The following is a 12275-nucleotide window of genomic DNA, read 5'->3' as shown; positions in this document are numbered from 1 at the left end:
ACCCCGCGCCCCGCCCCGCAGTCGCAGCACGCCCCGCTCTCGCGAGACTGCGAGCACGCTGTCCGGGAGGAAGGGGCACGAGATCACGCGAGGCTTGGCGGAGAGGGCGGAAGTAGCTAAGAGCGGGCAGCCCCTGCTCTCGCGATAGCAATGACGAGCGCGCGGGCGGAGCTGCCGGTCAGGACGCGCCGGGGGCGGGACCGCGATGGGGCGTGGCCACTCTGAGGGCGAGGCCGTGTTGGGGGCGGGGCCATGCTGGGGACGGGGCCGCAGGCCCGCGCGGTGGCGCCGCCTGGCGGCGCAGCGCGGGCCCGGGCGGGCGGCTCCGGCCGGGCCGGGCGGCGCCCCCGGGGCCGGGCCTGACCCCTCCCCGGGCGCCGTTCCGCAGCGCAGGGGCTCCGCAGCCCTGCGCAGCGTGAGACGCTGAGGGGTGCAGTGGGCCCTAAGGATAATACGCTCCCATTTTAAGCTCCATCCGACCTGATGTTGAACGCTTTCAGGGATGAGGCATACGCAGCGTCCCTGGACAGCCTGTTCCAGCGCCTCACCACCCTCACAGTAAAGAATGTCTTCCTAATCTCATCTAAATTTCCCCCTTTCAATTTGTACCCATTGCCCCTTGTCCCATCACCATAGCTCCTGCCCACCTTCCCTGTAGGGCCCTTTCAGGTACTCGAACGCGTTGCGAGCTCCCACACAACCTTCTCTTTCCCGGGCTCCACGGCCGCGGCTTTCCCAGCCCGGCTCCACAGGGGAGCTGCTCTAGCCCCCATGGCCCCTCCGCAGCTGCTTCAGCAGCTCGGGCGCTGCCCGCAGCTGCACTAAGGGCAGGACAGCCGGGGCTGTGAGCAGCGGGCACTGAGGGCAGGGCAGGGCAGGACAGCCGGGGCTGTGAGCAGCGGGCACTGAGGGCAGGGCAGGGCAGGGCAGCCGGGGCTGTGAGCAGCGGGCACTGAGGGCAGGGCAGGGCAGCCGGGGCTGTGAGCAGCGGGCACTGAGGGCAGGGCAGGGCAGCCGGGGCTGTGAGCAGCGGGCATGAGGGCAGGGCAGGGCAGCCGGGGCTGCGGGCAGCGGGCACTAAGGGCAGGGCAGGGCAGCCGGCGCTGTCCGGAGCGGGCCCAGCGGAGCCCTGCAGGCCCAGCAGAAGCCCCCGGAACACGGCACAGCTCATGGCGCTCCCGCCTCGCACTGCTCCGAAGGCAAAGCGTTGTCCTCAAGGAAATAAACTCGTGCTATCACACCTGTCCCAGGGCACGCCGTTAGAAGTCTCCATGAGCTGGGTCCTAGTGCAGGGCAGGAACATTACCACAGCCCTCACTGAGGGCAGAAAGGCGTGTGCTCAGTCTTCTACTGCTGAGCCTGACCTGGCTCTGGCTTTTAGTCTGATGCTAGATTCCTTCACAGGAATTTTTCCTTTGCGTATCTTTCTTCTTTTCTTTCTCTTAAATAAGAGGCTTTTTTCTTTGCTGGATGGTGGAATTTTATTTTTGTCTTCATCTTTAGTGCAGCAGTAGTAGTACATGAGGCCACACTCCCAGTGGTGAATGAGTCAAGCAATAGTCATTTCTCCAGGCTGTAAGACATAGATAATACCTGGGGTTTAGACACTAATGCAGCCAGAACCTATCACCAGGCTCAGGCAGAAAAGAAGATTACCAAAAAGATGTCTCCATCTCAGCCTCTAATCAGTCCATTTTCCTTTATGCCTGTGTCTCTTTGACCTAAACTGTCATTGCCTTCCTGAATAGTGACAGAGGGACATGACACACTGATTGCAATAGTTATGCTCAAAACTGCATGAGCAACCCCAATTCTGGCCACTTTTTCCCTGTTCCATGTTGCAATGATGCCTGACCTATCTCTGACAGACTGCAGATGGGTGGAAAGGTGGTGGAGAATGTGGCCAAGATGTGTCTAGAGGGGCTCCCCAAATTCCGCTGTGTAAAGCACGTTCAGGGTGCCCAAAGCTGAATGTCTTTGAAGAGATCACTCATGTGTGACATCTCGGGGTAGTTTACTCTTGCTGGATCAGTGCAGTCCTTTCCCATGACAGAACCCAGCCCAGACCCTCGCCCCAGCCCACGAGGCTGCTTCTCATGCTGGCCACATGTGAGCTCCATGGAAACCAGGCAGGAGTGTCTGGGGCTGGTGCTGGCAGCTGTGGTGACAAGCAAATGAAGTGTTGGCGGACAAATGCTGGAGCTCTGTCTCGTGACAAATTCCGACAAGAAGCGTCTCCAGGGGTGTGCTGCACCATCACTCACTGGTTGTTTTCCTTTGCCAAAGACACCCCAGTCTTGCAGGGCTCAGTCCTCAGGATGCCAGTGAATAAACAGCTGGTGGTTATCTCCCTTTGCTGGCTGACCTCGGTGTGTCAGGTACATCCAGGGAAAGGAATTTTAGGGAGCATGGAGTATTTCTTGCTCACATGTAAAATCCTTTAACCCCAAATATTTAGAGGTTTGTGCCCTTCCTACACACCAGACAGATTCTTGGAAGGCAAATTGCATATATATTTGGTTTTAACACAATGTTTGGCTTTCAATTTATAATGAAAATTTTCTTTCTTTTTGCTTATTACCACCTGAGCTACTGCACTGTACTGCTTACTATTTTTTATGTGATTCTTCTAGAATTAAGTCCCTTAAGGAAATGTGTAACTGTCTAGGAAGAAAGATGGTTTTGCAGTTTCCAGAATGTATTTTCCATTTCCCAGCTGGCATCCAACATCCTGAAATAAGTCAAATTCAAGGGAGAGCTTATCCAGAAGAAAGCGGGGATGGGTATTGCTGGTTTGTAATTAGAGCTGACAGAAGCAGGCTAAGCAGAGTCTTAGTGAAGAAGAGAATGTGAGTAGAGGGAATTACGTTGTGCTACTTGTGTGAAAGGCAGTCACTCCATAGAGAGAATTTCAATACTGCTGTTCACCATATTTCAGGCTTCAAACAGAGAAAGCAGTTTTGCTGTGGAAAAAGCTGAGCTAAATATTGCTCTCAGGTCTGTGTTCCACAGCACTGTCACACAGAAGAGACCACAGCAAGCCAGAGAGAGCCCAGTGCAGTGCAAGACACTTTTCTAGTTGTGCCCTTCTTTTGTCTTCCTCCCTTTTCCCAATAAAGACAGATGAAAGGCAATAGCAGTGACAACCAGACAGCATCCACAGCATCCATTCCTCTGCAGGAGAAGCAGGTTGATTCAGGAGTTTGAAGTACAGCCCTTTGAATAAAATCGCTTCTAATCCTGGCTTCCATATGACTGCTGTACTTGAAGCTCAGCTGCACTAAATCTTACACTGTTCTTGTGAGGCAGTGAGAGATCTTTAGAAGAAGGGAGTAAAACTGTTCATAACTACCCATCGATGGAAAAAATAACACAGCAGCCTGGTTTTATTCCAACTGAATGAATGCATGAGGTTTAGAAAGAAAATTTGGGAAACCTCTTTAGAATATTTACTTAAGAAATTTAGGTCAGTCCAATCGAGTCTAAAATCCATAGGTGAAGGTACAGAGCGGGTAAGACACACAGCAATCTATGCATAGTCAAAGTTGGGGCAGCTGATTGAAAAGATCATGAAGATGTTTTGACATTGTCACATTTCAGTAAGAAACTGAAAGGAAGCGTTTGTAAAATTCAGATTGCACAATTTGTAAGAAGAAAATCAAGTGGTCACATTCTCCTGTGTCTTGTGCCACAGCAGCAAAGCCACAGGAATTAGGCTGTAAACTGAGAACGTGGCAGACTGGATACTTCAGTAAGAACATGACTGAATATTTAGTTTTGACACCATATGACCTGAGATACAATCTTTGTTTCTGTAAATTAATTTTTTTGAATACACTATCCTCAGTGCTACCATGTTATCTTCAAGAATATGAATGTAAGCTTTGCTTTTTTGTCCCTTATGTCAAAGTAGGTAGATTCATAACTGCCAGAGGAAAAAGCATTTCTCCTTGACACAAGGGTATGGCAACAAGTCTGTGCTGTCTGAGCCCATGTCATGAAAGACACTAAAAGTCAGGTTCCTTACTCATGCTAAGGTTCCACTAAGAAATAACACTACCTAGAATTTCTCATACCTGGAATATTTGTTATCTCAGACTGGTGTTTACTAATTGAGTCACTGCTGGCAATTCAAGTTGCTGTCATAATTTTTCAAGTAAAATGCTGACACAAATTAAAAAATCAGTCTTTTCTTACTAGAGCTGCCATTTAAACAGAAGTACACAACTCTAACACCCCTCTAAAAGTCCCTCCCTAGCATTCAGCAGACTCTTAGTAAATCAGATGATAATGCTGTCTCATGAATATCTAGAGATAGCACATGAACTGTTCTAAGTTTGGGTGTATGAACAGGTTCAAGTATCATGGCAGCTGCTTTTCAAAATTTATTACTTGAGCTCAGTCCATTTTATTCTCCAGGTGGAAGAAAGGTGTTCAAGATGATTTTCACATGTGAGAGAAGTGCTTGTGTACAAGATCCTGCAGAAACTGTGTTTGGGAGAACAGCCTTGCTGTGAAGAGTTCATTAGTACCAAAAGTGAAATTCAGTAAACATGCTTACTTCCAATTACATCATGTAATAGAGGAATAGGGTGGTGAACCTTTGCTAATCTGAAACCAGGCACCTATTTTCAGGTTGCAGCACTCTTGGGCCTCCTGTATCATTAGGGAGCTTGAAAAATTGCCTTTTCTAGTTACTCAACAGAGTCTAAGTGAGTGCAAAGTCTTTTCCCAGAGATGTCAGGAAGAAGAAGGACTCTTTTGTGCTGATGGCAGATCAATTGAACTCTGAGTTGTGAGCCTGAGGTCTTCATTTCAGGAAGTGCAACAAGCAACTGGGGAGCCTCAAGCTACACTGCCCAGCTCTTAGAGCAGTCTGTGCAGTATCAGGCTTAACAGCCCTAGAGATCACATCTGGTTTGGTTCAGGCTGTGGTTGTTACTGACATGCTTGTTTTAAATGGATGGCATCTGTTGCCTTCTTTCCTCAACGCTGCTGGAAAGGGAGATGGGAGGCACAGTTCAGCTTTCTTACTTCAGGATTTTTTGCAAGCTCAGGCACTGCTGGCCTCTGGGAATAATTGTTTTCCTTCTCAGGAAGGTAGTGGTCACCTGCCATGTGCTCATACATGCCCTGGGGAGCCAAATTGCTTTCTTTCCTCACTCATTGCAGGAGAAAGCTCCATTAGGCAAGTACCACTAGGGGCTTTTCTCACACCTGCAGGGAAGAAGGTGATGTGGGGACGAGGTTTGGAGTAGAGGTGGAATGCTGGGCACCACTGTTGGGTGCATCCCAGCTGCAGAGGCCATGAGCTCCATCCCCTCAGAGAGGGATGGCAGCAGGGAACACGCTGCATACATCAACAAGAAAGAAATTTGGGGGATTTAGTGACAGTTGGCAAGAACAATCATTAAGTAACACCCTTCAGCACCAGGCACTGCAATTCCCTAGTGCATAAGGGAAGTATGGATGGTGTTAAAACTCCTTTTAACTGCTGATTGCTATTAACTGCTTCTAATATGATGACAGCTCGTCCACACTGACAGTCCTCAGTCATCCATGGAAACTTCCACAGCAGGACAAGCCACTTCCTGTGTTTGTCTTCTGGAGACCTGGGATGTGGCTTGCAGCAAGTTGTGCTTTGAGCTCAGTCATTGTGACCCAAAGGACAGAGAGGTGTTGGAGGTGTACTCAGGACTTCTTAATATAGTGAAGTGTTTGAGGCTTTTAGCAAGATAATCCCCAACTCCTGAAGCTAATGACCACTCAAAACCATACCCCCCCTTCCTACAAACTGCCAACAGTGTGAGCTAGGAATTGTATCCTCTGTCTGAGAAAATGGTCCTCAAGTCAGCACTGGGTAAGCGTCCCACAGACCTATGAGGCATACTGGGAGAGAAATCTGCTGTGGGAGCAGACAACCCCAACCTTTCTGCCTAAATACTGTCAAACACACTTCTTCTGGAGGTGGGAAGCCCTCAGCTGTACAAGGAGAGACTTTCAGCTTACACCTAAAATAGGCAGGGTGCCTGAGCAAACTAATCTCCCTCATCCCTGGTCCCTGGCAGAGAGAGGTGGTTTTCATGCCACCCACCATGGCAATTCTCTCCACAAAAAGGGGCTGTGCTTCCTTCCTGGGGTGCAGACAGGGAGGCAGATGGAGTCTCTCTTCTGTCATCTCTTTGACTATTAGAATTAGATCTTCACAGCTATTGTAGCTTGTAGGAGGCTGGATCGAGTGGCTCCTGCAGATGGCATCTGCATCCTAGGGATGGAGTGAAATCCAGGCTAGAGCAGCGCATTAGAGAGATATCAAGGGAGCTTAGACAACTCTGAACCCTACTTCTGTCACTCTGTTGTTCAGCATCCCACTGGGATCACCCATCTGCAGTTCTTTAACAGAAGAGGAACTGCTCCAGTTCTGCTGGCCTGGCTTCTTCTGCACAGACACTCTGAACTATTTTCTTTTCGATTTACACTCTCTTCCAAGTGCAGTTAGAGTCTTCCTGCCCCTCTTCATCCCTACTTTGCTACCAGAGATTTCTGCACCCCTTTGTCCACAGCAGAAGTAGAAACACCTGTTATTGCTGGTTTTACAGTCCTCACTATCTGAAAGTTTCATCTCCACATGGCATGTCCAAGGAAATAGCTGTCCTGCCTCTGCTGAGCACCTCCCTGGCACACAGGGGGTTGGCTGGCTCCAGCAGAGTTCACCTGCCTATCAGTGCAGGCAGAGCCAAGGAGAACATTCAGTCCTGGTGCCCAAGCCCAGTGCAGAGGGGAGAGCAGAGCAGGAGTAACCTGGCATCTCTCACACTCACAGCCCCACTTGTTCTTGTGGGCAATTCCATTTCCTTACTAGTAACCCCCACCATGCCACTCATCACTGTTGTGCTGAAGATTGTTGCTGGGAAGTGCAGGGGATATAGGGATGGAGACTGTTGGGTCTAAAGCAAACACACAGGGAAGGAAGAGGAAGAGGAGGGGCAGGAGGGAGTAGAAGAGCAGGCATTTGAGCTAAGCTAAGCAGGATGATGCAGCTTCCAGAAGGAGGGACAGCAACAGCAGGAAGTGGCATTTACTGGAAGCATTTTTAAAGTCAGTTGGGGAACAGCTGTGCTGATCTTAATCCAACTGGACTGAAGTGGCTCCAGAAGAGCCAAAAAGCCCTTTGATACCTACCGCCCAGGCAATAAAATGTTAATCACAGTTGAAAGTCTTTCTTCTCTTAGTAGCAGTATTTTTCTGTTTAGCAGAAATGTACTGCTGCCTCCAGTCCCAGAGCCCACTGTAATATGGACCATGCACATGGAACAGAGACTGCTCCTGCTGCTATGGCCTCAGCATCTGAGAGCTGGCAGGGAGCTCAGAGTACCAGTGACCATCAGGAGCGGTGGCACGGCCCTTCTGCCTCCACAGCACTGCCCTGCGTGCCAGAGACCGCTGGGTACAGGCAGGTTTTCTAAAGATGGGTGATTCTGTGACTCTGGGGGTTTTTGCAAATGTGTGAAAGTCTAAGAGAGCTAACAAGGCAAATTTAAAAAGGTGCAGGCTGAGGTTTGAAGGTCAGGTGTGAAATAGATTCTCAAAAGTAAATGATTAAAATGATGAATCAGTAGAGGAGAGGCCTTGAAGGGCCTGATTTCTAAGCCATCCTAGTGAAGTTAGCAGTCGGTCTCCCTCTGGGAGGTCACAGGCTCCTGTGATATATGGACCTTCTCCTTGGATAACAGATTAAACCCTATTAATACAAGCTGCCAGCTGCTCTTTCAGCACTGATCTCTAAGTACAGCTATTCCAATGGTGCGTGTCCCTTACACCTACAGCCTTGTTCTTACCAGACCTTAGTGACAGCTTGGTATGTTTTGTACATAGAACAGGCCTGCCCTGCTGCTCAGGGTTCACCAGGGCTCAGGCAGGAATCATCCAGGAATGCTCTGAGGAGTTCCACAGAAATGAACCAGGCTTCCTACTTCCCCAGATGGTTCACCCCATCCTTGAATTTTCTCAGTTCCCTTTTTGGCTGAAAATATGCTTTTCTTCTATTTAGTTTAATTTAAATTATGTCCCAAATTTTCTTAAAAATCAGAGGAAGTAACACAAAAAGACACTCCAGCCTTGCTGTGTTATCAGATAGCATTAAGTGTGAACTGATAAGGTGAACAGTATTCTGTTTTAGAAGTGCATATAGTTTAGATTTCTTTCTCTCACACCTTTTCATCACTTTCAGGGATTAGGAGAATCTCCAGGCTGCCAAAAAGCTCTTACCAAAAGCAGGCATTTCTATATCATCTGAATGAAGCTCATGGCATCACATAAACAGGAAGAGGAATTTGGAACAAACTTTCCTGTGTCTCTTGTAATACTGTTGAGTGCCAAAATTACTGGGATGTTTTCTGTAATTGGCTGCTTTTTCAGTAGAAATACTACCCTAAACCTACTGAGTTTTCATAGTTAATCTTCCTTGCTGATAGGAGAAATTTGGGGCCTGACTGATGTTTCTTGGCAAAAAGAAATGTGTTTCTGAAAACATTCTTACTGTTTTCCACTTAATGCTGTTTGCTGAAATATCTAATTTTGTAGAGGGCACTAGAGATGCTACTCCTTCTATCTGCAAATAAAGGTAGGTCACAAAGTATTTCTGATATTCATCATGACTGTTCATGCTTTCATGATCTCAGTGATGATTTCCTGCCTCAGACTCTTTTGTATATATCTCTTGGAGATTTTAAGTAACCCTTCATCCTTGCAGTTTTTGTCTGTTTCTGGCTCTTACTGTATTAACAGGCTCCTTTATACTCTTACCTTTGTCGCCATCAGAATCTAAAGCTGAGGTGAATTCTAGGCATAGCCTGTTTCCATTATTATCTTTATTTTGAAGGAATCATTTGTCTTCATTATCTGCAGCTGCATCCTGAAGGATTTTAAAAAGGTACATATGATATTTTCCACTTATGGGAGCTTGGGCTTTATGCAGGGCTTTCCCCCCTCCTCCTGCCTGTTAAAAAAAGAAGTTTCCGCTCCACTGCTGGCGTGACAGTATAGAAAGTGTCTCACAGACAGACTGTCTCTCAAAGAAGCAAGAATCCTAAAACCCAGCAGATTCATGTCTAAACCTCATTCTTCCCCTGCTGCATTATGAATCAGTGTACCCTGCTGCAGTTTCTTTCCCTCTGCAGTTTTCGGCATACTCCACCTTTTTAATTTCCTCTGTAGCTCTACCTACAGCTGGCAAACTAATCAGTTTGCCTGAGCAGTGCACCTCAAAATATTTGTTTATGTGGAGTGAGTCTAGCTGCATTTTCTGTTTCCCATCATCTGCTGATCATCTTAATCTCTTTCAATGTTTGGTTCAGGTACTGAGCTCAAAGAACAATTATTTTATTCAGGGCAAGGAAGTAAGGCACTAGAAAAAACATAACATGAGCTAGCTGTGAAAATGAGTGTTTGGCACACTTTTAGCATGAAGAGAAGCAGAGACTTTTAGCAATAGCACAAGTAAGAGAGTTATGAAGTCACTGTGTGGACTTACAGAAATGCACAATTCAATTTCTTCCCACTATAGGGTCTACATTGCTACAAACCTCTGTTGCCACAGAATATTTAATGTTGCAAACATCTGGCTTAGACTTAGACAGCTGTTGAACATAGGCAATTTCAGCTTCACTCCTTTTGCCTTCAGTCAATCCCTCCCCACAGCCTTTGTTGCTGTGACCTACATTTTGAGCAAATGCTTTCTGATGGCATTTCAAAAGAAACTAATCTTGCACTCAGACTGAATCAAGGCTGGATTGATCTGTGCTCCATATTCCGTGCATATGTAAGTTTATTTCTGCCTCCATCCCAGAGCAGCAAGTCCTTAATGATCTGTCCTTACACACAGGCTCACCTGCAAGGCACAACTGCCTGGAAGGAACACTTCCAGGGCTTTTCTTTCTCCAAAAGCTAAGCTGCTGCTGGCTACAAGGACTAAAGATTTATTAATGGCATCGAATTTTTTTTTCAAAATTCTAAATGTGCAAAGGAAGATAAAAGCTTTAATTAATAACTTTAAAAACATGCCATAAGACTAATAATGATGCTCCAGTAATTACCACATACCCTGGTTATACTCTGCTAACTAAATTCCCTATCCAGTTGTACTGTCAATATACACCATGTGGAGAGCAGGATACCAGTGTCAGTGTTTTCCTTGAAGTGAAGCATCCTCACAGCCTCCAGAGCTCTAGGATCAACAATGAGACAGAGTGAAAGAAAAGTACAAGAAAGGCACTTACTTTGAGAGCTCTTTTAAGTTAAAGAATGTACTGCTAGATTTCTGCATGAAAATGGTGACATTGAAATGGCCCTTTGAGAATGATGGATCAATATTAGTCTCCTAAATGTGTCATAAACCTACACCCTATGAGGCAACTTTTTCTTTGTTTATTTCTCCAAAGTACAGTGCCCATTCCCTTCCTGTTAAAGGTGCTGAAGCATCTACTGCTGCAGTCCATAAACTTTTCCTTATTGTTTTTACACAGACAGTGCAATTGTCCTGTTCAGGCATTATTAAAGCCTTGCTATTACAAGGGGACAGTCTGATTCAGACTTTGCTGGCACTGTCACATTTACACAAGCACTCACTCCATAAGAGGGGCTGCTGCAGAGAAAGTGCTACACTTATGGACTTGAACCATGCACTACCACACCCTCAGATGTGGAAGGGTTTGAGTTTGCATCCCTCTGAAGCATCCTCTCATAGACTAGGAGCAACATAATAGAATACCACCAGTCTCTTTCCAGTCCTCTCCCAGGACATCACTGGGATTATCCCTGCACCCACAGGCTCCTTTACCCAAGTGAAATGCTTCACGCTGCCACCCAAGCTGCAACATGGATGCAAAGGGAACTGAAATCAGCTGTAGTAATTTCTGGCACTGAGGCCCAGGGCTGATGGGGCTCCTTGCAGGGACATCTGGTCATTAACCCTCACAGAATAAGGGCTTTTAGATCCTTTCAGTCAGGACAATGGGCTGTATGCTAGGAAACGCTAACTTTGTGCAGCAGAGATTTACTCACACCTTTTGGGACCTTAAAAAGCTGGTAGCTATTGATTGAGGCAAGGGTGATGAAGCACGGTCACAGCTGCCTTCATCTTTCATATGGGGTCCATGGAGACCACACATAGTAGCATGCAGAGTTCCCTATTGATTCAAGTGGCTTGGCAATTAAAAAACCTGTTTTCATCCTTTCAGTCATTTACCTTTCACCAGATGAAGCCAAGAGGCTCAGCCAACCTCAGCCAATGGCTGCCCAACTAAGGTGGATGCACCCAGCTGTAACTGCAGATAAAGCTGAGCACAGCTTCATTTCATGCAAGTGAGAGTTGCCTGAGATACACAACCCCCCAACAGATGGGGCAATGTTTCCCAGATGCAGACTGAGGCCAAAAACCTGGTGAAGTGAAAATGGTGTGGCTCTGGAGAAAGGCTTTGCTCTGGGGAGAGCTGAGAGGGGAGGCACTGAAGCAAGGCTGTGTGAATGATTTCTTTCTGTGCTGCTTAAATCCCCCTCCTTTCCCTCCAGCTCACTCTTGAAATTCAAGAGATGACAACCTCCATGTGGATCATTTGAACCCCATGGGGAAGAAGAGTGTGTCTTTCTGTCCCCAGGACTATTGTCCCAGAGTGTTTACAAAGGCTGAAGCTTAGGAGGGCCTCAAATCATCTTTGTTCAGCATATAGCACAGTGGAGTTGGGGCAGTAGAGGGGCTCTGTCCTCCTGTGCACTCCAGTAATACCAATGGTAACAACTATGGCAAAGGCATGGCCTCAGCCCAGTCCATTTGGGGGCCTAAAGCACACATGGACTTTCCACCGGGGAAGTGGATGTGTTTTTTCATAAATCACTTTGCTGCCTAAATAAAATAAAAGGCCATTTCATTTTCTTAGCCACAGTTTCGTAAAACAATAGACAAGAATGCCCAGTTTATCATGCACATGGAAGACAAGACAGCAGAATAATGCATCCAAGCTACAAAGATTCCCAGAAACAATAGAGGACTTTGCCATGTGTTGTGGAGAAAACATCTCTGGTGAAGGCTCATGCAGGCTGAATGCCTTCTGGCTATTCTTGCAACACTATGCATGAGAAGACAGTAGTTATACCAATATAGGACAAATGATGCCCTAAAAGTCACATATAAGAAAAAGCACTGTTGCTATTTTTAGAGTTAGAAATGCAGCTGGCACTCTCCAAATGGACTTTGAAAGAAATCCTTTATGCCTACACCA

This window comes from Agelaius tricolor, unplaced genomic scaffold (genome assembly GCF_023055355.1).
Source record: "Agelaius tricolor isolate 1412-34295 unplaced genomic scaffold, bAgeTri1.0.p SCAF_16, whole genome shotgun sequence".
Taxonomy (NCBI): domain Eukaryota; kingdom Metazoa; phylum Chordata; class Aves; order Passeriformes; family Icteridae; genus Agelaius; species Agelaius tricolor.
Note: the sequence above shows the minus strand (reverse complement) of the source record.